Source organism: Agelaius phoeniceus, chromosome 7 (genome assembly GCF_051311805.1).
Source record: "Agelaius phoeniceus isolate bAgePho1 chromosome 7, bAgePho1.hap1, whole genome shotgun sequence".
NCBI classification, from domain to species: domain Eukaryota; kingdom Metazoa; phylum Chordata; class Aves; order Passeriformes; family Icteridae; genus Agelaius; species Agelaius phoeniceus.
In genome coordinates, this window is record NC_135271.1 from 34,525,904 (window position 1) to 34,551,062 (window position 25,159).

Consider the following 25,159-nt stretch of genomic DNA (forward strand, 5'->3'; position numbering starts at 1 on the left):
CTTTTGAATAAAAAAGATCCAAAAAAATGAAAATGTATCGTCTTTTTCCTTCAGACCTTCCTTTATTGGGGCAAAACCCAAACAGGTTATGGTAAAACTTCTGTGTTTATTTTGAAATGTTTGGAATTGCTTTCTGCTTGACAGCCTGGGTTTTTTTTTTTTCTCCTCTATCTTTCATCAAAACCAAATTTTAACTCTTTCACACCACACTACAAAGTCACTAATTCTTTCAAACACAACAGGAAAAGATATATGAAAAATCTATGATGAGGTGTCGGATTTGGATGCAAGAATTCCATTCTGCTGTGTGCCAGCCCACACAGGGAGTTGTGTGTAACCAGGCTTGTGTGCTGTGGCTGTAAGTGCCATTTTCCTGAGGTAAGGTTGGAGGTGGAGAGTCACTTTGGTGGCACAGGATTGCTGCCTTCAAATGCTTTTGTCTTCCCACGTGTGCTGACATTGTCTGGAATACCCAGTTCTGGAGAGCAGAGGTGGCACTGCACTGGATTTCAAAGAGATCTCCAGTGTTGGCCTTCCAGCTGCCGTCTTTAAGCCTTTCATTTCTTTAAAGGTAATCTCTGATTTTATTATCCTTTTGGCAGGATCAGTACTGCTGGTGGTGGGTATCAGGTAGAGGACTGCTCTGACCAAAGTAAGGCTAGGGAAAGCAAGAGGGGAAAAGTCAAACTATTGTGTCTGCTCAGCCAAATGCTTTACCAGCTGCATGGTCTGACATGGCTTTGGATTGGTGTGTGTGGCAGGAGGGGGCTCTGGCAGAGCCTTGGACGCCTCAGGGTGTGCCCAGCAGCACAGAGCAGGGCTGGGTGATCCAGAGCGCTCCTGCTCCTTGCTGTGGGAGCTGGATAGGCAAAGGGGAGGCTCACTAAGCCCAGGCTGTGCTGCTCTGGAGAGCCCTCTCCAGCCTGGGAGACAGTTCTTTCCATTGCTCACCTGGCTTTGAGGGACCCCAAGAGCTTTGCCAGTGCCGTGGCAGGCCAGGCAGCCTGCTGGGGATGGCAGGTGGGCTCATGCAGCTGGCAGTGCTCAGCCTGAACTTCCACTCATGCAGTACTCGTGCAAGATATTGAGAATAAATGTGTTTCCAGTGGAGCTGGCAAAGCAACTCGCCTGGGCAATGGGAAACTTGATTTACAGTTGCTTATGCAATGAAGACATCCTCAACAATTATAGCACTAATTGACACTGGGGAATGGCCTGAAGGCCATTCAGGGGAGGTTTAGGTTGGATGTTAGAAAAAGGTTCTTCACCCAGAGTGTGGCTGGGCACTGAACAGGCTCCCTAGGAAGAGGCCACAGCACCAAGCCTGACAGAGTTCAGGAAGCATTTGGACAATGCTCTTGGGCACGTGGTGTGACTCTTGGGAATGGTGCTGGGCAGGGTGGGGAGTTGGACTCAATGATCCTTGTGGGTCCCTTCTAAATCAGCATATTCTGTGATTAGTGGAGAGAAAAAAAATCATACTGTGCTACTAAACACTCAATTCCTGTAACTGAAAAAAAAATACCATTTAGCCATTTGGGGAGGTCATTTAAATATTGGCTCAGTATGTTGCCTGTCCCAGATGCAATGCATAAGAAGATGAGTACAGAAGAGTTTAAAAGGGTTTTGTTATATTATTCATGTTCATCACCATACTGAATTAATCTCAGATTAATAAGCATTATTTTTAAATTAGGTATGAATACTCCTCACAAAAGTTGTATGTAAATAGAATAATACAGGCTGGAAATGTTTTTTGCTCTCTATCTCTCTATTTGCTTTTCTAATTATTCCTATGATAAATTTAGCTCTCAGTATATTTGATAAGAATGAATGCTTTTTTCAGGTTAGTATCTTTTGCCTGATCTGATAAGGTTGTGTGTATCATTCCTATCAGGGAATCTGCAGTAATACAATGTCTTTATATAATATACTTTTATTGTATATAATAAAAGTCATTACCAACTAGTTTGTTCAATATTGACTCCATCCTCTTGCATACAACCAGTTTTGAACCCTACTTGCAAACTTGCTGTTAATAATGTTTTTTACCTGTTAACAAATATGGGTAAGTATCAGATTAATGTAGGATGATTGTGTACCAATATAAATGTTTTGTGCAAGATCATGCACCAGCCCTGTTGTTTTTTTAGTTGTTAGTGATTACATGGTAGCTTTTCTTTAGGCACTAAACATAATTTTTTATCTTTTTCCATTTTCTAAATTAGCTACTCTGAGCAGGTGCCAGACAAGTGCAAGCAATGCATTAATAAGGAGTATAACCAAGTACTGTTGAGCAACTGAGCCTTGCTAATGACTGCATATATTGGGCTAGAACAGAGTAAGTCAAAGCAATCTAAAGCACTTTGCTGGTACTGTGTGTTAGCTTTTCAGGGAAAAAAGTTAGTAAGTGCTGTTTTGCTCTCCCCTTCTAGCTTTAATTTATGCCGTGGTACCTCCACCATACCAGACAAAGTCATGATTGACCTAATCTTCCACAGAAACATCATATCAGAAATGCATTTTATGTGCCAGAGTATTTGTATGGGTTTGTATCCTACTCCTCCTGTGCACACTTCACTGCATTTGTTCCTTTTGCTGTAGTCAACCACTCCAAAATTTTTTGTGAACTTCCACATGTGTTGGAATAAGATAATCTGTCCTGTCCAGCAGTGCCTTCTTGTGAAAGCCAGTGTGTTGTTTGGTGGCATTTAAGACGTGTTACCTTCCAAACGCTTGCCACACTGACGTACTCTTTCAACTGTGAAAGATCATCTGTATCCTTCCCCCGCCAACAAATTCTGGCATTGATTAACCCAAACAAATCTGAGGCTTTTGGCTTTCAGACTCAGTCCATTAATTCTCTCCAGAATAGGGGTTAGGATATACAAAACCTATTCTGTTTGGCAACTTCTCTTTCAGTGACTAAGAGAAGCCAAGCTGATGTCAGAGCAGCAGAGATTTACTGTGCAGTGATCAGAGGGAGGGTGTAAAAGCCTGCATGTGGAATGAGTCAGTCTTTCCTTTTCAGGACAGCTCTAACCACATCTACCATCTGACAAATCTGTGCAGCCCACTTCTGTAGTAAAGAAGAAATCATATCACAGGAAAATACTACTGGGGTGTTTTTCCATGTCCAAGAAGAAAGGCCAGCTTCTCCACAGGCAAGCCTTAACTGTTCAAGATATCTTGCCTTTTTCAACACTATCCCCTTATGCTGTATCTACAACAGTGGTGTTCTGAATTCTGCTGTGTTATGTTGGTCTCCCTTCAGCTGAATAAACTGACCTCTTTTGACAGCTTCACTGTAATACAAAGGGATTTTTGGAGCACTGAAGGAATGAAGGTATGTGGCACCCTAAAGACTTCCTGCACGCACCCCGCAGGTGTTCGGGTCAACCTGCTCAGGCAGCTTTCTGAGAAGGGTCATTGTTTCAGAGCCCCACATGCAAGTCTTATCAAGGGGAATAATATTTGTAAAATGGTTTCTGCACATGCACTCTGCTGATTTTAAAGAAGTCATCTGCAGCAGAAGTTTTCCCAAGTATTTTAACCACCTGAAACTCACACACAGGGATGATGGTTTTAAGCAACATCTGTGAAGCACTTAAGGGTGATGGAATAAAGCAATGATTAAATGAGCCTAAGAGAAAATTTACTAGTAAATGTTATGTTTTGGTAAATGGTTTTAGCTTTTTCTAAGTACAAATAGAAAATTACCTTTCCTTGCTGTGCTTCAGCCTTTTCCGAGTGGGAGATACTTTCATACCAGTGAGAAAACACTGCTAAATTTTTTGGTTGGTTGGTTGGTTTGTTTTTTTTAAATGTTAAAACACCAAAAATGTATTTACAGGCATTTGTTACCAGCTTGTTTTTGCATCAGTTTGTTCTGGTATCTTTAGCCAGTCTCAAAGATAATCTGCAAGCAGAATATACATAACTAGGCATGTGAAGCAGTTATTTATTGACCAGCCCACAGAAAAGAAAGAATTTCACAAGCCATTGGGTGAGCATGACTCTGCTCACCCAGCAAGGTACCAGTAGTGGCTTTGCTGGCCATGCAGACATTGGGCAGGAGGGGAAGGGTCAGTCCCTGCAGCTCCCAGGAGCAGACCCTCAACATTGCCACATTTCTGTCTTCTGCCAAGCTCCATCAGGGCCCCTGGCATGGGTGCCTTGCCCCAAGAAGTGGACTGACCTGATGCTTCCTGACTTGCCTTGCTCTTTTCTTCCTTTAGATTTTATACCCTTTCTACATTGCTGCTTTGCCTCCTAAACCCTTGAGCTCCTGGCAGTCCTGCCCCACTAGCTCTACCTCTGTCTATAATTTTACCTTTCTTATCTCTCCAGACTTTCTCACAGCTTTTTTTCCAGCACTCTGAGCAAGGTTACACAGCTGGGCTGGATCAGAGTTGGGCCCTCATATGCAGGGAGCTGTGGAGAGGGAAGGGAGGCACAGGACAGGGGCTGCAGTAAGGGCTGACATACTCCAGGTCTTTCTTGAGTCGGGAAAACATTCAAATGCAGTTGGAAGAAAGGGTATTCAAAGAGCTCCAAGTGTTGCTGTCATTGCCAGAACAGAATGAAAACTAGATTTCAAACAGCTCTAAGAGGCCAGTGCAGCTCAGTAGAATGAAATGCTCCAGAAGTTAGCAGCTGCACAGACCGTCAGCTCCTGACCTCCTTCAGCCCTGCTCTGCTCACTTTCCAAACTTCAACAAGTTCCAGCTGCCAGCAGGCAGAGGCTTCTGACGTGAGTGGGAAGGAGGCAGCTCATCAGCAGCTCACAGGCTCCACACAGCAAAGGCCTTTTGCCACTTGTGCATTCAAGCGAGTCACTGTGCCCTGAGCTGCAGAAGTTATGGAACAAAGCCAGCAGTAGGGAAGAAAGCTTGTGCATAAGAGTGGGAACATTTGTTTCCAGGTAAACTGTTCATATTTAGGAGTGGTCTAGCTCTATCTTTGCTGTGGTGTCTCTAGAAGCATAGAAGCAGCAAGCCTTACCCTCTATTCTAGGGTGAATTTTGTACAACTGCATTGAAAATCCAGATTTCAGTTATTAAAAAAAATCCCCCAAAAATTAGGCAGTTATAGAAATTCCTCTCCTCAGAAGTATTTTGCAGATGAAACTAGCCAGCTGTCTCTGGAAAAACAGTTCAGGACAAACCATACCATTCCATGTCCTACAGTCCACATATGCACAGCCCATCTCTTCCAAGTGGGGATCACCTGATCAGCCCTGCAGTCCGTGCTGCTGCCCTGCTTCAAGCCTGCAATTAATTTCCTAAGCAGTGTTGTGCTACATCAGCAAAGCCAGCTGTGTTGGGGCTGCCCTTGTTTCGTTGGACTCCCAAGGTGAGTGAGGGTGCAGAGCTCCGGGCTCCGAGGGATGCTCTGTGCAGCCCGACTCGGGCTCTCTGCGCTGCTGCCGCCCTTGGCTGTCGGTGCTGGGCGAGGAACAGGGAGGGCAGAGCCTCCCACAGCCGCTGATCTTACCCAGAGCTTAAACAGCTCCTGTGCAGCCGCCAGAGGGCATCGGGATAAACCGAAATTATCACAAAAGGTAAACACCCATTCACAGCACGTCATTATGGAGCGTTTATTTACCTGTTATCAAAAGCAAAACCTCATCCTGCCTTTGCACAATACAATGCAAGTGCTCACATTTCTAAGAGGTGTTTTTAGTCCTCTTTAAGATAACAATAGGGTTGTCTTTATTAGAGGAAAATAAAAGATAGGGTTTTTTGGGTTAATGAAAGAGGTAAGGATACCTTCAGTGCAAGGATAATGAAGCAGGTAAGGATACCTACAGCAGCCAACGGGGAGAAAAAATAAAGGAATCTAATAGAAACCACAATGTCACCACACAAGTGCTCCATACAAGATCAGGGAGAATTGGTCAATAGGCTGTGACAGACAAACACAAAAGGAGACAAACAGCAAGGGAATTCTGGAGAAGTCAAGTAGCCTGCAAAGGTTCAACCCACACCAGAGTTAGAAATCTTTTTCCCATTAACTCAAAGCCTGTCTATTTTCACGTACTCTTGGGAGAATCTGTTTTATGATTGCTATATCTTTATAAGAGCCATGACAATTGAAAGCATATTCATTCCAAACACAGCGTAAAACAAACAAATACCTTCTCAGGAAATAGATAAAGTTTTGAATGTAAATTGGTGTCTTGGGGGCTAAATGAAAAATCCATACTACAAACCAAAATTATTCTATTTAGTGATATAGAAAAGGCAGCTCATTTTTTGCAAAGTTCATTCAAGAAAACCTGTCAGTAATCACTAAAGAGGACTTCTTACATATTAATCCAGATGACTAATACAGATGTGGCAAGAAGGGGCCCACAGAAATAGGTATTTTTGCTGCTTGTCTCTATCTGTACAGCTTGAATCTAATGAATAATTAACCATAACCCACAGGGGATAGCTAGTGCTTCAGTTAGTGCTTCAGATCTCAGAAGCTTTTTGCAGGATCCCTTTTGGTCAGGGAGAATCACGTTGCCAATGCCTTTTGGATTATTTTGTTCCCCTCTGGTTCTGCTGGACACAGCCCTGCAATTCATCAGCAGGGCCTGAGGGCTGGCCAGTGGCTTTGACCTGCACAGACTTGCTCTTAGATGTGGACTACAAGAAGCATTTGTTAATCTCTGCCAGGGATACTGTCAAAGTAATTAGATGATTCACTTCTGGACCAGGCCAGATTGCTGTATCAAGCACAATAAAAGACCCAGAGAGCAATCAGAACAAGTAGGAGAGTTCACAGACAGTCATGAATAAAAATATTGTAAGTCTGGAAATATAAAGTATTTCTCTTTTTTGCATACACCCTAGCTTTGGGCTAAACAGTGCACAGACACAGACTTGAATTTCTGGAAAAAGATCTGATCCAGGCATGTGTTTGCAATTTTTGAGGATTTTTTTTTTTTTTTTAGGGTTGAATGAGGGGTGGGGAGGAAAAGAGAAAATTCCCCCCCCAATCAGTTTCAGACCTGAAAGCTTTCCTTTCCTGTGTGTGGCTTTGGATTTTTTGTTTTGTTTTGTTTTTTCGGGTTTTAATTTTATTTTTCTTTGCAGTCTCAAGTACTTGTGATTATCTTCTTTTGGCATCCAGCTCAACGTCAGCATGACTATGTTTGTCACAGGTTTTCTATGCTGCTGCAAGCAGGACTCAAATTAGGATTGGTGTGACCAAAGGACAATAGCTCTGCCAACAAGACAGACTTTTTTTGATCTAGCTAGCAGATGCTCTGCTAGCGTCTCTCACTTTTTTGCCTCTCTCTTGCCTAGAGGACTGAAACCAGCCTGTCAGTGCGATCGTCCTTGCGGGAGCTACAACTGTTTGCACAAGGTCTGAGTCTAGCCTAATTCCTACTTCAATAACTGCTTCCAGCAGCTACTTGTGAAGGCTCTGCTGGTAAGCTCCATTTAATATATCATAACTTTAAAGCAGAGATTTTTCCAGAAATGGCTGCTCTTTTTATAGAGGTTATTTTGCACTCTAGTGGATTATTTTAGATAGTAACAAATTGTCCCTGTGTATCTTTGGTCATCAATGACTTGCAAGACTAGTATTGCAGGAGGAGGAGGAGGCCAGAAAGAGAACCTGATGGGGTTCAAACCTTTAATTCCATTTTGTTCCCCTCCCCTGTTACTTGACAGGAGTTTTGGAAGAACTAACAGACATATGAAAGACCTGGCATAAAATATTGGACCAGCTTTCCAGGTGTCACTGAGGGGCAGCAGGTCCAGAGGTGTCTCTCCCGTCCAGACTTGAAAGGATCTCAACTGGCTTTAGCTTTTCATGCAAGCCTGAAGGCTACTGGCTGCCAGTCATCCTGACAAGGTGATGACTAATGGGGCAATTAACTCCCTCCCCTAACTTGCTGTCTGTCATGGCAATTGGAAAGGAAATAAGAGCACTTTTCCCTAAGGAAACAGGCTGGCAAATGGGTTTGGGTCTGTTAAAGCTTTAGTGTTACTGAAATTTCATATTAACAAAATATCAAAAAGTTGTTCCAATGAAGAGCAGGTTCAAGCCCATGTTGTCTGCTTTTAAATTCCTTTTTAATTCATGTTCACATGCAGAAAAATTCACTTTGTAGCCAACCTCTAATTCCACAGAAGTAAACTGCAGAATTGCCATTGGCCTCTAAGGGAGAAAGATACAGTTTTGCATTGTCCACTTCATAGAGTAGCAGCTTTTCCCTGTGTAATTATTTGATTTGTGTAAAATGAGTTTAAAAGTGGCAGGCATCAGTAATTTGTTTCCATCTCCTTCAGAATGTTGTTTTTAGTTCATAAACCACAATTGAGGCACAACTGACTGGTTGTGCCTCATTATCACCAAATCCAGCTTCTAGTCATTAAAGCTGATGCTTACAGAGGTGCCCTGTATCTCTGGTGGATTGATATTTGTACCCATAGAATCATAAAACGTTACTTCCAGACTTGCAGACATGCCCAGAGCACGATGGTCAGTTTGTGATGCATCTTTGCTGCTGAATTTCAGAGCTCAAACCACCTTTATTTCGGCAAGTGAAAATTTTTCCTTAGTTCACACCTTTTAGGGAACAAGTTTTAGTATGGATCTCAACAGGACTTCCTGAAAGGAAAGGAGAAAGGGAAAGGAGTCACCATTACTGAACTAGCCTGCTCTTTATGGTGACCACAAAGAAGCCAGACTATAATCCAAGAGCCACTGTGAAAAGCTACATGACTAATCTCTATTTTCATTGTGTGGTTGGTAGCAGGAAGGAGGATGTAGCACAACAGTCAATTTATTGGAAGAACAATGTAGTCATTCATCAGGGCATTATTCTGAAATAATTTAAATGACAGTAGAGCAGCCCACTCTTGACTTAAGAAAATACAAGTCATTCAAATTCCATATCTAATAAGGAAATTGTTCCACTGACTTACTGGCTGGCATAAATTACATGTAGCTAATATGTTCCTATTGCAGACCCTGAGGACTCTTTGTTTATGCTAAATGTGAATATATTTTAGCACATGAATTACTATCCTCCTGCTTGCTTCTTGGGCGCCTCCAGAATAAGTAATACGTTGGCATAACTTTGCCATTTGTCAGCCAGCAGTCTGGTAGCACATTTGCTCGTCAATCTAATTTTAACCTTTTCTCATACGAGCACTTGGTATTTCATGTAAATCAAGCAGACAGTCTGTCATTCAATAGGATACTATCTTCATAGTCTTCTGAAGTGTGTGCTCTATTGTATGTGCTCCTTATTAAGTAGCAGAGGTAAAGTAAAACTAATATATTACTTCTGGTTTCTTAATAGCAGAATGCCAGGAATCTCTTTATTACCACAATAGAGACAAATGATATGTCTGGCAGAGGTTCTGGACAATGGGCCTGGTAATGCATTCAGCACTTTCTGAATTGAAAGGTCTGTCCTGAATGGTAAGTAGTGCAATGCATCATTATAGGCTTCAGAGCACATATTCTAGGTCTGTTCCTGTTATCACTCTAATTTGCAGTTAATAATATTAAAAAGTATGTTCAACTGATGAATTAAAAAAATATTTCTTAAACAATTTCCCTGTGATTCCAACAAATTTCTTAATAAAATACGATGCTGGCTGCAAAAGAGAATATAATTCATCATGAAATACATATAAATTAGTTAACCATCATTTATTTTCATAATTTGCATAAAAAACATGAAAGGTTTAGTGGTATATCCTTTATCTTGTAAGATTTTTCAGAAATTGAATTGGCTAGGAAAATAGTGTGTTTGAAGTTTAGCTGTTTTGTCAGTGTTGCTCTACTATTCATGAATTTAATATCTTTGATTTTTTAAAACACTAGTGCTCATTTGTGCAGCCTAGTTAATAATAATAATGCTGCTCATTCTGACTTATTTGATATTTTACTGCATTAAGAATGTTTAAAAAAATTATAGCATTGCAATGAAATTATCTGGGGTGTTATTAATAATCCAGTCCTGCATGAGATCTGTAACCATTTATTGCATGGTACAATAGTTACCTGTTTTATTAATTATGAGTATCATATTCTGATCTAAATTTTCCTTACTGGTATTTTGAGTCTATTAGCACTACATTACATTTCACTTCACTTAGGCTTATGACTGATAGAATAAAACTCGCGTGTTTACTGCTCAGTTGTGTTCTGAGCAGTTATTTCAGGGTCTGGGGCAGACCCTGAGTGGTGCCTGCATTTCTCCTCAGCACAGTGCTCAGCAGTCCCCTCACAGGCAGCAGAGGCAAAGCTCATCCTCTCCTGAAGCCTCAAAAAGTCCCTCCTCAGTCCATACATCCTTCAGGTGCTCTTTCCTTACAGATTGCACCATGCTCTGAGTCCATCCCCACTGTGTAAAATTTACCTCTCCTGCTATGGAATTAATTTGCCTGTGTTGAATTTCTGGGTATGAGTTGTATATATAGGTATGATATTTGTTCAATTTCTACCACAAAGTTCTGTTTCTGATTGAAGCCACACTGTAATAGAAATAAAAACATATAAAGTGCTCCCATCAGTACCTCCAGCATCTTTTATAACTACAAATCAAGTAAAGGCAGTATTTGTCCTTCAGGATGTAAAGTGATATAACTTAACTTAGCACTTGTTTCACCAAAAGGTTTAACCAAAACTAAGTAAATATCTTCAAGGACATAGGCCTGAGGTTTTTGGCCTTGTATAAATATATCTCAGATGAATCTGTCCCATAAAATATTCAGGTACTTCTGTTACCTAATTTTGTATAACAGGGGTATGAAGGATTTTATTCTCCCTGCTTTGATAAAGTTCTCACATGGGAGTTTGTTTGGTTTCTGTATCTCTGTTTTATGCCAGGCAGTTACATTTTTTGCTCTCAGGGATGCATCTAGGCAAATTTAATATAGTCAGTGAAGTAGATTGTCTTAAGCAATGACAGCATTTCATTTCACTGAGCCTCTCAAAAATAATTTTACACATGGTTTTGTTCATTTCATATCTGGTCCTCCAGTTTACCACCACTGTTCTTACAGCTGTGAGTTTTACTTAGTTCAGGGAAGTGTATATTACCAATAAAAGTTTGCTCTGAAGAAAAGCAGTGAATTTCTGGGGATTAAGGGACTCTGCATTTTATTGCAGGCAAAATATTTTCTGGTCATAGTTATTGTTTGTGCATTAAGGCATACATAGTTGTGTTTAACAAACATCTTCTTTCCCTTCAAGTTTTCTACTCTAGATCCTTAGGGATTACTGAAGAAATAATCAATCACAAGGACTTGGAAATACAGAATTATGCATGGGATGTATCCAGCCTCAGATTTTTATTTAAGAAGGAAATTGATTTTTAATTCTGTGCCTGTATGAAGAAAAAAAAATAAATTATGGTAATGAGTTTCTATAGCTGCAGACAACCTGGGTAATATTTTTTTCCTGGTGTACAGGAAAACATCCCTAAGTACAAATTCAGTTCAAGTCATTACCAATATATTCCTCCAGGTATCAAGGCCAAAATCCAGCCATGTCTTTTGGAAGTTGTGTAGTAGGCAAGCACAATGGGGAAGAGTTTTGTCTTTCCCTTTTTATGTGATTTTTTTTTATATTTGGTAGAGAAGCTTTATTGCTATTTACTATTTGCAAGCTGTTCTGTAGCTATTTATATTCAATTTTTAAAGGTATGTAATAGAATTCCCTAGTCTGTCACAGACCTAGTGCCTCATTATTATTGGTAGCTCAGGAAGTTCTTGGTGACTGCTGTGATGTACATATCTCCAAATGCATTTCAGCCCCTGGCACATGGCTGGGCTGCTGGCTCTGGGAGAGGCAGGGGAGATCTCTGCTGCTGCTGAGCTGCTGCTCTCACCTGTGGCTGTCAGGGCAGCTCAGCCCCTCTCCCTTTGTGCTCCCCAGCTGCCATGAGCAGCCTGGGCTTTGGGCACAGCACCACGCTAAGGGGGTGAAGTTTGCTAAGGGGCTTCATTGTTTTGCAGGCAGGAGAGGGGGAGAGGACACTACAGGGTGTCAGTTCCATGGCAGCACATCCCACAGGGCTTCAGCATGGCCAGAGTCAGCACAGGGGCTCTTGCCTCCCCACCTACGTGCATGAGCCCAAAGGGCTGTGCCCCAGTCAGGCATGCTGAGACAGGGTGGAACAGGAGCTGGTTATCTTCCTCTTTGGGTCCTGAAGAGATGGGCTGGTGGCTTTATTCACTGCTGTAGGAAAAGTGTCAGTACTGATGGTGAGGGGTCCTCAGCTGGAACCTGTGGGGTCTGCCCCCATGTCAGAGCAGCCTGGCCATGGGGAAGGGGCCTGCTGAGCCCACTGTGCCACTGTGGGGTGCCCCAGCCACTGCAGCTTCCAGCCCCACCCCAAGAAATGCCATTTCCCTGCCTTTTCACAGGTTTTTCTAATTCTCAACTAGGTGCATTCCTAGGACAATTTTAGATCCTCACTTCATCTCTGGCTATTTTTTATGTCTTTTCTCTTTTCTTACAGTGCTCTCCCAGTTCCTTAACTACTGCTCAGGGAAATGATGTGAGCACTGGGCTGCCTCTGCTCTTTATGCCTGGCTTCCCACCCAGTTCCTTAGAAGAGTATTACAGCTGCTTGCTGCTCTGATTTGTAACCCAGCTGGCACTGATGCTTCCTTGTGCATTCCCTAAGGTAATTCTGCCTCCCTGCCATTTCTGCTTTTGTCTGGGGCTTGTCTGGGATTCCTCTGTTCTCTATCCCAAACTAATTGTGTTTTGCTGCTCAGATCAAAGAACCTGGCTTTATGTCTATTAAGATGAACATACAATGCAGTTTATGAGGAAGAAGCTCCTTTGGGAAGTGTCAAAGCAGGTGCCTGTGAGGTGGAAGCACTGCCCTGCAGAAAGAGGGGAGATTAGGATTATAACAGATACAAAACTTCAACATTATTCTTTAAAATAATGGATTAATTTCCAGTGACAGTGTGCTGTGTATCCCTGTGCTAAGAGGGCCTCTATTTCTTCCCTCTGAAATGGGAAAAGAAAGTGGTTGCTTAAATCCCTATTGATGTACAGCACATGAATTCCAGTTTTGATTTTATGAACAGCCTCTATCATCCTGTCTTGCCTGGACTGCCTCATTCTCATTGTACTGTGGGGTTAGACACACTGTCACCATTCCTATAAATAGCTGCTTGGTTGTGAAGGACCAGTAGTGTTTCCTCTGGGAAGAACAGGATTTTGACTAATGGCATTTTAGGCCAGTTTTTGTCAGACTTTCTATAGGAGATAGGGTTTGGAGAATACAATGTCTGCTAAAGAAAGACAGTAAACAAAGTATTAATGTTTGAAACACAGGCACTCGGTGAGCCTGGAGAATCCACAGAGAAAAGTGAAGTTTGAAGGAGCAGGATGCTGGAGTGCTTTTAAAACAGAGGCTTGACTTCAGGGCTGGTGAGAAGCAAGGCAGCTGCCATGTGGAAAAAGAGAAGCTCTCTGTGATCCTGCAGAAAGCCGGGCTGCAGTGCAAGGATGGCTGCAGTGCCAGGGAATCTGCTCTGCACACGAGAAATGTTCAAGTGCACTGGGAGCAGCAGGTAAGGCAACACATTTTTATGTAAATTTTTGGAGCAAATGAGGAAGTGCCTGTGTGTAGAAAGCCTTGTGTTTCGGGTCTTTAGCTGTTAGTAAGACCTTTTGAAGGGTGGAGGGCACGGGCAGGCAAACAACCTCAGAGCTGGTTCAATAAGGATGGAAGTTTTTAAACTCGTGGATGGAGTGAGGATCCCTGGTTTTAAGGACACATGCAATTTGGGCTGTGTGAGCCTGTTCTGTGAGTAAATGCCTTGGGGACACTCATCCTGCTGGCCACGCAGTGAGGCAAGTTCCAGTGACAGTACAAGAGGTCCCACACAGCAAGGATTTCAATGGCAGGTAACGAGGCTTGGTGGCTCTCTTCTCCTGACTATTAAAAGAAACAAATGCCAAGATATTTGGGGGATTTTCTTACAACTACCAACCAATCTGGAATTCAGATGCCATGTTCTACAGCCTGGGCAGATTCCAAGGGCACATTGAATTGACAGCAGCACCCTTTGTGCTGGGCAACTCTGTACGCCCTGCTGAAAGAAAAGAAACAGAGCGCTGCATTCAGGGATGTGCCTAACTTCTCCTGAACAGCGAGGAAATCTCCACACTTGCCAGTTATCTCTTCTGTGCTTTTCCTCAGTTGTGGCTGGGGCCATCTGACGAGTGTTTCCCTCTCGCGCCCAGCGCGCGCAGTCTGTCTGCTGTCAGCAGTTAATGAAGTCGCTCGCAAGACGCCATTCCCTGGGGAAAAGCAGGGCTATGAGCAGAGCCGGTGCTTGCAGCTCTGGCTGCAGTGCTCTCAGCCCTGCTTTTGCTGTGCCACCAGCTCTGATGATTGTGCCCCTTCTGAACAATGGTCTTTCACTCTGGAGCTACTGCTATTCCATGTCATTCCAATAGCATTCCATGCTATTCCAATGCCAAAAGCGGTGCCTTTCCTTCTGGCAGAGCTCAGTGAGTGCTTCCGTGCTGTCCCCAGTGACAGGCACAGGTTCTGAGATACCACAAGAATGTGCAGAAAGTGAATGAGTAAATTTATTGCAGCAAGTGTTTTTAATAATAGTCCTCAGTGAACGTCATTGTCAGATGCTTCATCAATGCACATCCTAGAACAAGGAGGAAAAAATAAAGTTTTTTTTTCAGAGAACAAGGTTATTTCCATGCTACTGAAATAGAAAGGCAAACTGTTAATATGATGAAAACATCACCTCTTAGCCCAGCTGAGCTTGCATGTCTTGGTGTGGTTAAGCTTGTGTTTAAGAGGAGTTGTGTGCTGGTCTAGACAGAGGTGAGCTATAAAAGAAGCAAAATCAGCAAAAATAAATAGAGATAAAGAATGGTGAATCATGATGACATATTGCTCAAAGTATGTAAGATCATGTAAATACTTATCATGCTGTGTAGAGCATACAGTCATTATTTGTGCAAGTAAAGCCAAAAGACAATTCAGTGCACTTTAATGACTATGTTTGCAATTTAACCCACAATAAATTTGCAGTAGAACACCTTCGTAAGAAAATTTAGCTAACAATGCCAATAAATGGTGAAAAAGAGAAAAACTAATTAAGGCAGCATTCACTTTGAACATCTCTCTTCAGGAGATGTCAGGGAAGACTTATTTTAAAAATGTTTCATTTCATATACACTGTTTATTATTTTATATCAGAGTTAATATTCTTAGAAGACTTCCCCAAACCAAGCTGTCAAAATTTTAATTCTCAGAAAGCTATAATGAGGTTTTCAACAAAATGAAGATCTTTCTGCATTGTGATCCAAATGTCTGAATCATTCCTACATGAACAGAGTTACAATTGTTGTTGCATATGAACCTTTGCTCAGGTGCCTCATCCTCCTGCTTATATAAAACCAGAACAAACACTAGCCCCTTGTTACTCATACTTTTCATACTAATTCTGGTTGGCTGAATTAGTTTAAGTGATTCATGACCTATGTTAAAATTTAACACAGCCTTTAATGTGTTCAGCCTGACACATGGTGCCTTATAATATTGATATATCTCACCGACCAAGCAATCTGCATCAGCTTGCTGAAGCACGCCTTGAGGGGAAAATGACACTGTAGTCCTGATCTACTTCTCTGCCAAAACTTTAATTAAACATTCATGCTATCAGTTAAGAGTGAAGGAGCTTGGGGAAGTGCATGAAATGCCAGTCCTGCCATTAACAATATTTCTTTTTATATATCTCTTCTTTAGGAAGATGGGAATATACCTCTTAAATCTGACATCTGTGACCTGGTTAGCATCTCAATGGTATTCAAAACTCTGACCTGTCTTGCTCTCTGGTATCTTATACATAAGAAAACACAATTCCATCTGATTGTCTGTATTCAGCAATTTTTTCCAGTAACACCCAAAGCAGAGAGTGTTTAGCAGAGCAGAACTGGAGTAGTGGTGCTCTGGCAGTGGATCTCATCCTTTTCCTGGGGTACAGAGTTGTGAACCTGAGGGCAGGCATCTCCTTAGGGTTTGTTTCCCATTGCTGGGACCCAGAGAGCCTGAAGGCTGGTGAGGCAATCCTCAGCCTTCTGCAGCCACTTGTGTGGGAGGTAGGGCCTGGTCCAAATGAGGTTTCATTTAGCAATAGCTGCCCCTGAAATGAGGCTCTGCCAGACTACTTAGGGATGGCACTTGTATGATAAAGCCTTCTGGCTGTGCCTGCAGGAGTGTCTTATGAGGATCATGGAGAAATTGGTTTTTCTTCCCTCAGTGGAACTGTCTGGGGGTAGAGAAGACAAATGCTGCCATTTCTCCCCAGGGCAGAAAACCTACTTGGAATGATGAACCTTGGCATCTTTAGAAGATGCTTCTTCCCTCCTTGAGAACCATGCTAGCAGCAATTAATCTCATCCAACAGTGGTGGATATTACAACCACAGCCAATATCTCAAATGGCTGTTTAAAATCAGCTTCAGCAAGATTTGTCCTTTTCTGACCCTTTCCTGGCTTCCACATCTCTTGTGCTTGGCTGTCCTCCACCCAGGCTTTCAGGCTCAGATTTGGAAATCCCCTGCTCCTGACAGTGGACTGGTTTTTTGGCAATATTTACCTGCCATCCTTGTGAAATAGAGTCAAGGCCTCCGTGGTGCCCGTGCTGTTATTCAGAGTGCTAATAGACATTGTAAACAGATAGAGATTGTCAGATTTCTGCCACAAGAACTGCACTGAGGAATTTCCTCAGCCAGGAAGGCTGCCCAGGTTGGAGCTTGTGATGCTTTGTCTGACCCTGAGCCTGGATTTGTTCTAGTTGTAAGAGGAGAGAAGCTACTTCTGAGGAATGATCTTCCTCAAGCTTCATTATAATAACAGAAGCAGCACAATACCAGGTTCATGAAAAAAATTATGCACCCTAAAAACCATGAACTTAGAAGAATGTCAGAAAAAGGCCAAGTCTTGAAAAATTAGTTAATATGCAAGTTCAGAAGCATGAGCTAAATCAAACTATCATTGTTCAACCCACAAGTACAGCAAATAAACCTAACAGGGGATTTTTAAGCAGCAGGGAAAGAAGAGAAAAGCACTCCTTTTAAAGTGGTTGGGACAAATCAGATGGTAATGTATGAGAACATAAATATCAGCTCAGGATACAGGAAAAATAGGCTTTTTTACTCCCCTTGAGCAAGCTGATGATGTGGGAGACAGTAAAAATGGGTGTTTTTATCAGTAATGTGATGCACAGGCATCATGAATAGCTGTGTGTCAGCACAGTCAATAAATAACTGCAATGGTTTTGTTTACTTGCCTGTTTGCTTAAAACTGTGAATAGTGATCAAATTTCACAAAATTAGACAGAAAACTGTGATGTCATGAGAACATGACAAATAGGCACTTTCCACAAGTGCTGAGACTATTAGATAATCTGAATTCAAATTTTTACCCTGGTTTTTGACTGTTATTTCATGTACCCATCTTGTCTAATCTTCATATTAATATGACACAGGCAGAAGAAGGTGTTTCTGTTTTCCCTACATGCAAGAAAGTTGACACACTACACAGCTAGAGGGGAACATTTCTGGCTTTGTAGCATAGAAAGAAAATGTGCTCTGGAGCATCTGATAGGCCTGAGTTAGGAACCAGTTTGCTCTTGACTGTGTCTATGGAAATTGCAGAGTGAGGCACCTCCTGTGTGTCAGCCCAAGTCCTGTGCCTGCTGTTCCCTGGAGGTTTGATTGTTGCCATACCCATGACTTGGCAGGGTCCTGGGAGCAAACCAGTGTTTGACCTGTTTGAATTTTTTCTTGGTTTTTTATGTTGCTCTCAGACATTGCTGAGCACAATTTTTCTGATTTTAGAGGGTGCTCAGGTGCCTCTTCCAGATTAATGTTAACTCACTGATCTCTTTACCTTCTCCTTGTACTGTTTTAAAATTTTGTGGTGTTCCCCCGGTAGTTTGACACTCAAATGTCTCTATTGATTGGGGTAGACAGGGTCTTGCTCTAACTGAGAAAATCTCATCCACAAGATCAGTATCTTACTATAGATCAAAAGAAAAATAATGTTGGAAAGAATCACATCATAACTGACTGAATAAATAGCTGACGCCTATGAGTCAGTGTCTGCATTTCTTCCCTAACACAACACTACAGGGTTGACTGCCTTTCAATAGGTTTGTCCCATAATTTCAGGTAATGATTAACTCCCAATGACTAAAATATCTCCAGGAGAACTGATGAGACATTTCACAAAGCTACTCAAGTTCAAAAGTATATTCAAGCTATCACTTTAGCTCTTTCATGCAAAAATACTTATTTTACCAGAAGCTATTTTAAAACTGCCTCATAAATATAAGTTCAGCAGTACTCAGCATAGTTTTAAGCTAAAATTATTGTATTCAAGGAAAATGTACACATAGTATGTGCATGCAGTTTATTATTTATTCCATTTATAAAACAGAAGCTGTTTTAGTGCCACTAGCAGTGCAATCATTTATGAGATAAAATATAGCTGTACCAGATCACAGTGTAGAATAAAAAACTAAAGGAATGAGCCATGGAAAAAACAAAAACCAGAGGAAATCTGTGTGAGTAGGTTTGTCCTGAAGGAAAAGCTCCCACTGCAGGGTTTCATTCTTGAAGAGGGTGTGTTAAAGCATGCAAGATAATAAAGAGCAGCAGATGTCTTAAAAATTGGTGTTATGAGGAGTGTTGTAAGGAATTCAGCTTTTGAGAAGAAGGAGGATTTTTCACACAAACTGGATGAACTCTGTTGGAGCAAACATGGCATTGATTTTCTGGAACCAAGATTGCTATAACTGGTATCATTATAGTATAACAGATCATGTAGAATGTTACAAAATAATAGATGATAACAAAATATACATATACACATACACACACACATCAGTATAATCAGTAAAAGAATTCTAAGAAATAGGAGAGGATGTTGGGGGACACATGTAAGTAATTTTGATGCCTGGTTCTGAAAAGCAAAGCATGGTGAATAAGTTTGGGAAAGAAATATCAGATGGGAGAAAAATGGACACTGACGTGTCCATGTGTGGGAATGTGGTGTGTGGCCTGGGTGTTAGGAATAAAAGGGATGTGACACTTTAAAAATAATTTGCACATTGTCATAGAAGATGAGCTGAGAAGTTTGTGTACAAAAACTGCAAACACAGGCTAGAGCTGCAGGATCCAAAGTGATCCCAAATCTTCCATGGTTAGTGAAGGATGGTGGATGCGTGATCTATGACTGAAACACATTTAAACTAATGTGTAGTCTTTTAAGAAAACTAGAAATAAAACCAGAGAGAGGTGGCCTGGGCAGAACGGAATCTGTCAAGGTAAAGGTCTTCTGAAGGGCCACTGAGGAGCAACATTTTCCAGAGAGGTCTAACTCGGATGACTGCAAGCATGAAAGAGAAGCTCCCAAGCATTGCCTCACTGCGGGAGATTTTAACTCGTCAGAAATAGAGTATAAAGCAAATGTTTGTGATAACAGTAGAGCCAGTTATTCCAGCGTGTAATAGCTGGCAGATTTCATCAGCGAGCAATCACTGGGCTGCCATGATGCTATTCTAGGTGATCTTTGTTAGGTAGTGATGACATAGAGCAGCTGGTGGTAGAAAATAACCTAGCTAAAGTTATCCCAGCTTGGTTAAATTGAAAATAAATGAAAGAATGAACGAGAACAGGCCTGTTGGTTTCCCAAAATTTGTCCTTGCGAAGCATTTTACCTAAAGAAATTAGTTAGTGATATTAACTGGATGAAGGTTCCAAACCTATTAAAATTTAATTTAAATAAGAATTTAAAAATCTGTAATTTGTAAGGAGACATTGAAGAATGCTAGCACCTTACAAATCCTTAAAAAAAAAATAAAAATATTAGGAGTTAGCAAAGAGAGTGAAAGCCCCCACCATACCAGATCATCAGTGAAAATGGTATTTTGGGAACCTGGAAGCGGAGGGTGCAGTCAGATCTGTCAAGTTTGCAGACAGACCATCTGTAACAATATTTGAAAAAGTGAAAGTTTTTCCTATCACACAAGTAAAAGGGAGTCTGGTAGGTGGCAAGTACTCTCTCTGGTAGAGATTAAAGACTGTGTATGTACTGCCCAAACCAAAAAAATGCTCTTTCTTTTTTTCTGTAAAGATGATGGTCCAGATCTTGGAGAAAAATGGAAGCATCTGTAAAAATAAAAGCTAACATTTACCAACTTGAAAAATTTATTAACAAGGTGCAGTAGGCTTATAGTGAAGAGGTGTTTGTTTTCCATCCTAAATTGCTCAAAGGAGAAAAAATAAATTTTCAGGTGAAGGATCAGAAGTTTTGCTTTAAAGATCTCCCAAAACAAAGGAGAGAGAAAAGGCAGAGAAAAAAGTAACCTACAGCTTCATTAACTAACCTTAGTAATCTGGAAATTTTGTATGCATTTTGCAAGAAATAATAAACAATTGCGTGAAAATAAAATACAGAAAACTATGAAGGAACAGGGACCTGGAAGTGTCAGGTAGAATTTAATAGTGCAAGTTCTGGATCACACCCAGACTGAGGTGGGAATTATTTCTCTTGTAAATTGTGGTGAGTTGGTTGGGTGAGAGGAAGACCAGAAGGTCTTGGTCAGTCATGGAAGAATCCTGAGAGAACTGAGGTGGAGCCATTGGAAAAGCCAAAATGGTCCTCCTTAGATACCATGTAGGAGACTTAAAGAAGGGATACCTGGGTACAAACACCATTGTAGGAGGCTCCTCTGGTCAGAGCTCCTCTGGGTACTGAGAACAGTCAGTCAGCCATAATTAGGAAAATACATTGAAGGAAACGCAGAAAAGCAGTACTGCACAAAACTAAGAATGAGGGATATACAATTGCTCTCTATAAATACATCAAGGGGAGGGGAAAGAAGGGCAGGGCAAATACTAGGGAGGAAAGAAGCTATTTAAGTTGCCAGACAATGTTGTCATTAAAATAAATGGATATATATTGAAAGTTAGTCCATCCAGGCTGGAGCTGAGGCAGTTTCCAGCCATGAGAAGAACAAAGTCTCTGAAACAGTCTTCTAGTAAGAGTGACAGGGACAAACCACTGTAGGTGTGGGTATCACAGTAAAATGGAAGTTATTTGCTTGCAAATTGGATGATAGAATTCACATAGCTCTTGCATAAAGGTGAGTAGAGCCACTCTCTCTTTGCCTCTCTGCCAGAGTCAAGCAGTCTGACAAGATTTATGATGGATTTCCATAAGTTTATTAAGGCAGCTGTGTAAGGTGAAAGGACCATTTTCAGTATCTATAAGAGCCTTTGCAGTGTTGTGCCCTCTCCTTTTTATTATTGTGGCAATAGTATTTTTTGAAATTTGTGTTGGTTTATTGGTTCTGATAGAAAGATGACTCTATGGCCTGTGTCATACTGACATGCTGCAAAATGTTAAGACTTAGCTATTTTTAAAGAGTGGTTTAAAATTTTGATAAATCTGTTTGTTAAGTGTCAAACTAGGGCACAACAAACATGAGATAAGAAGGATGAGGTATCAGTGGATCTAATATTATTGACAGCATTTACATGATTAATCATTTTGAACTCTTGGAAAACATTGTTAGAGAAAATCTGCTCTGCTTTATTATTTTGGTATTACTCAGCAAAATACTTGGAATTGATTTAGTTTGATTTTATTTTTATTTAGAGGTGTCTCTATTTATATATTTCTAGTTTTGCATGGGTTTATTAGATATTTAATATTGGCAATTCTGATGACGACTTTAAGAATTTTAGAAGCAGTAATCATTCTGTGTAATATTGTTTTTCCAATGTTCCTGTTTGCATGTGAGCAGACACTGTTGGTTTAAATTTCCTTCCTTCAGAAGAAACACATAAGGCAAGATTTATAAAGTACAGTAATAATTTACCCTGATAAAGATATTGCAAATGATTCCTGGCACTTCAGAAGCTTGTAACCAAGCTTATAACAAAGACAATGGAAGTAATGTTCTGTTTAATGTGAGAGATGGAATTTGAAAAAAGGATGAAAAAAAATTTAAAATTCTAATATAAGTGAATACATAGTTTTACAAAAACGTGAACATCTTGAAAGATTTTTATATAAGTCACAAAGCAAAATATTGTTAAAAGGGAATAGGACTCTCAGTATCACCTTTTTCGCACCTGAGTTTGAGAGTGCTCATTTTCCTCCTCCAGAGCATAGTAGCCATAAGATGGCAGCACTCTGCACAAAAGGCTTCTGAAACCATAAATTCTGCTCTTCTCCCAAACGAGACGGCAGCTGCTGGCGAGGACGCGTGGCCTGAGCGCTGGGTGTCTGTACATGGAACCAAACTGGCCCAGCCCAGAACAACTCCAGAAATGGAGCTGCTTTCATGCAGCTTTCACCTGAGCCCACTTTCCTCACTATTTAGCAACTGCTTGGGTGCTAGGCTAAGCATTCTGTTTTGGTTGTTCTAAAATAACCTTATTCAAACCCTGTGTTTTAACAAAGCACTATACCTCTGTCTAAGCCTAGGAAGGTTAGCTATAAAATTATTTTCTGTGTGTAAAGCCAGAGCGGAATCACTTTTTCAAGTGATTTAATCCCAGTTCCATAGTTTAGAATTTATGTATGGGTGGTCAGGCCTGAATACACTGTGTTTACCCAACCTTACAGTCTTTTCCAAAAGGAAGCCTGGCCTGCTGCAGGGCTGGGACACAGGGTTGACTTTCCCTTGGTGCTGTTGCAACAGCAAGGCCATCACCTTGTCCCTTCTATGATGGGGCCTGCATATCTGGTTTGCATTTAGCATTAATCTGAACAAAGTTATGAAAAGCTCTTCAGCTAAAGTGCAGGAGGGGTCTGAGGAGCTGTGGAGTCAGTGCTCAGTGTAGTTTCCATCCCCAGCTTGATCACCCACCTGCACTGATCTTGCTCTGCTGTCTCTGCCCCACATTCTTATAGTGCAGGGAAAGCAAAGGGTGCAATGTAACCAAGAAAAGCAAACAAAAACCAAGGTGAGATTTGATGGGATGTGTGGAATTCCCTGGCATAATTTGAGTGTCCTGGGCTGGTTGGCTGTCCCTCTCCATTTCCTTACGAGTTCCACCTGAGCCCTTCTGCAGTTCAGAGGTCTGATAATTTCTCTTTGAGTGTAAGAGTGTTTTCAAATCTGAAAAGCAAACAAATTTTTCACGTTGCTCACCCATGCCAAAAAACCTGAGAACAAAGGTTTCGTCATGCCCTTGGCTGGAACCAGCCAGGTCAGAGCTGTGGGCAAGGTGAATACAAGATGAAAACACCCTGAGTTTCCTGCCTGCTGCTCACTGTACAGTTGGAGAGCAGTCCCTCCTCCCTCCTCTGCCCCTCTGCTTGCTCAGATTCAGGTTGTTGACTTCATTCCCTGCCCTCCTCTAACAGCAGCACACGGCTCCGGAAACAAGAGGAGACCAGAGCATGAATCACAACCTGAGTCACCAATTCCCAACACCTTGTTTTGCTCAGAGCTGGAGGGGAAAATTCCTCTCCTCTGCGTGATTCTCCTTCTCCTGTGACCCTCCAGAAGAGGCTACAGACAACCCCCCCTCTTCCTCCAAAACTGCACTCCATCATGGGTAGCCATGCTTGCAAACAGCACCTGGAGGGTAGGAGAGACAACATGTCTCTGGGCTCTGTGGCAGTGTTTTATTAGTATATTAGCATATACTAATATCATATCCTAATGGGATATGACATTGGTGTCCCATCATGATGATTAATAAAGAAAGACAGAGTAGATGTATCAACTAAAAAAAACCAAAAGCAGCAAAATAATTAAAGAAGCAAAAGTTTCTGATTTTGCTGATTTGTCACTTTCACCTTCACTGTGAATTTCCCTATTAAATACAACTGTTTGTTAGGGATTGTTGCTTCCTCTTGAAACGCTTTTGCCAGTTCTCCCTAAAGCATTGTCAGATCTGTACTGCAGTAGAGACAGAGACAGAACAGTCCTTGGAGCGTCTGTGCAGTACTTGTGTGTGGCTTCTGTCTGTGCTGGACTGCCCTGTGTGCAGAGCTCTCACACCACTGTGTGGATATTCACATCATCTCTAGCTCCTTAAAGATGAATCAAAGTTTCAAGCTTAGAAACTTTTTCAGCCTTCATTGTTTAGCTAACTGACAGGCATCCTCTGAAACATCTGCCATTGCTGTTCTTTTGGAACTGGGTCTGTCAGGCTGCTGGGACATATATTTCTGTGCAGACTTTCCAGAGCAAATGCTTTCCATTTCTGCTGGCCCAAGAGTATGGAAGCACTTGACTTTGCAGCTATGGAACATATGTCTTCTTTGGGAGAGAAGTGTTTTTAAACCTGTAGACTTCTGTAGAATCTTCACTTACTTGCTTTCAGGTTAAAAAGTTTGACTAAGCCTTAAAGTCTACTTTGATTCCCTGCTAGAGATTGTCAGAAGCTTTGAGGATTTGATTGGGAAGCCAATCAGACAGAGAATAAAGTCATCAGATGATTCAAGTACAAAGCAACCTGCCTCTGACCTAAGGAGTGCAGCCCTTTGCCTCTCCCAGATGCACTGATGAGTAGGAAAAGGGTGGAGAGAAGGGAGATTCTACCTCACAATCTTGAGAAAGCTTTTCTCAAGAGCAAGAGATGCCTCCCTGCACCTTTGTAAATATTGAGAATCATCTCAGCTGGGGGACATTCAGACTTTAAATTGTTCCATGTTTTTCCAGGCTTTCAGGGTGTGAGTGTGTATGACTAGATCACTGGGAATCAAGAGCTGGCTTGTGTGTGAAGCTGAGAGGTCAGGCTATATTTGTGCCAGGAATGGAGAGAGGATTTGCATTGTTCAGCATTGCCTGCACTGAATGATAAACAGCTGTTTTCTGTTCTGATGTGTCATTTAAAAACTGTAACTCTGATTTAATAGAGACCAGAACTTGCTCTGAAATTATATAGTGGCTGATGGAAGCAATCATAATTGTGTTCCTTCTGTACTATAAACTTCATTTTTGTTGTATCTCATTGAACCAATGTCTTTAATTTGGGTGGGTGATGCGAGACTGTATTACAAACCTTGTGAAGAATGGGAAGGAACCCTGTTGTCAAATCAAGTAATGCCATGACCCCAAAGCATTTTACACATCCTTCCCACATCAGTATGGCTACTCCAGATTGAGATT

The 25,159-nt window shown here is 41.4% G+C and overlaps 1 protein-coding gene across 1 annotated transcript in view; it reads left to right on the forward strand.

The window, feature by feature from the left end:
* Positions 1-9,335: 9,335 nt before the first annotated feature.
* ITGB6 (integrin subunit beta 6) overlaps positions 9,336-25,159 on the forward strand; it is a 47,428-nt gene continuing 31,604 nt past the window's right edge. Inside the window, exons 1-3 of the mRNA XM_054636352.2 lie at positions 9,336-9,432; positions 12,485-12,652; positions 13,318-13,556. The gene's annotated coding sequence lies outside the window, so the exon portion shown is untranslated. The remainder of the gene's footprint in view (positions 9,433-12,484; positions 12,653-13,317; positions 13,557-25,159) is intronic.